This window comes from Gadus morhua, chromosome 7, assembly GCF_902167405.1.
Source record: "Gadus morhua chromosome 7, gadMor3.0, whole genome shotgun sequence".
Classification (NCBI taxonomy): Eukaryota; Metazoa; Chordata; class Actinopteri; order Gadiformes; family Gadidae; genus Gadus; species Gadus morhua.
This window is the reverse complement of record NC_044054.1, coordinates 2,368,431-2,369,913: the sequence shown is the minus strand read 5'-3', so window position 1 is coordinate 2,369,913 and position 1,483 is coordinate 2,368,431.

The following is a 1,483-nucleotide window of genomic DNA, read 5'->3' as shown; positions in this document are numbered from 1 at the left end:
GAACCCCCTCACCCCCCTACCCAGAGCCCCGGGAGGAGGTCCTCCTGGGTGAAGGAGGACCAGAAGGTGTGGAGGTGTGTCAGTGTGTCTGAGGACCCTCCTCCACCTGGGGACACTCTGTAGAAGGAGAGAGAGCCAGCAGGCCGCTCCAGATACACTCCTACTCTGGTGGAGCCAGTGGGGGGGGGGGGGAGGGCTGTCTCTCTATCGTTGTACCAGGCAGAGTAACCATCATCATAACAATCAAGACTCCAGGACTTGTTGTTCCGTCCAAGGAAGCTGTTCTCTCCAAGCCTGCTGTCATCACCCTCTCCTCTCCTTGTGATTCCTCTGTATGTCACTCCTATCTCAACCCCTCCTTCCCACTCTACCTCCCAGTAACAGCGGCCAGTCAGAGCCTCTTTACCCAACACCTGGAACCAGGAGTCAAATCTCTCTGGGTGATCCGGATACGACTGGTCCTCTTCAACCAGCGTCACCTTCCTGTTGTCCTCAGACAGAGAGAGGAGTCTGTGGGCCGTGTTGGGGTCCAGTGTGAGGTCACAGGCATCTGAGGGAGAACCAGACATGATGAGCTGCTGAACCATTCTTCATCCTCATCATCATCATCATCATCACTAGTACTGTTCTCCTGCGCTATATGTACATATACATAGATATGAACACATACATACATATGTACACATTCATAGATACACACAGCTCAACAATGACGTTATGAAAACATCAACAACAATATTATTTATATATCAACAACAAACATCTCTACTTGGATCCAGGCTGCTCTTCTTCTTTTTATTCTATTTCTTTTTGTGATTGCTCTCTCTTCTTCTTCAGCCCCCTCCCCATCAGCCCGGTCACCCCCCCTCCTCCTCCCCCCTTCACCCCCCCTCCCCCTCCCCCTCACCCCTAGTCCTCACCCTCACCCCCCCCTCAGCCCGGTCACCCCCCCTCCCCCTCACCCCTAGTCCTCCCCCTCACCCCCCCCCCTCCCCCTCACCCTCACCCCTAGTCCTCACCCTCAGCCCCCCATCAGCCCCGTCGCCCCCCCCTCAATGTAACAATGTATTTCCTGCTGGGTTTTATACAAGCAGGTTTAACTGTGATGGTGGACAGTATTAATATACGTAAGATACATGATGTCAGCCATCATCTTCATTCCCAGTAGGATTTGACCTAACTTCCTGCTGGGTGGATGGACTTTCCATCTCAATAGTGAGGGTGTGATGGGATGAATCAACCAGCCACTTACACTTCTTTAGAGCTGGTTTCAGCCTCCACACTCCACCGTGCTCCACACTGGGGGGGAAAAAAAGTGAGAGCAGTATGTTGAAACATTCACCTTCATCATCTGCTGTCTCATAACGTTCTACACAACCTGAGTGACAGCTGCCTCTTCAAACCACTTCATCTAGCAGCGGCTTGAATCCTTGTAGGAGACTTTGTCCCTGAGTGGTGAGTTGTCCTCTCCATACCTGATAGT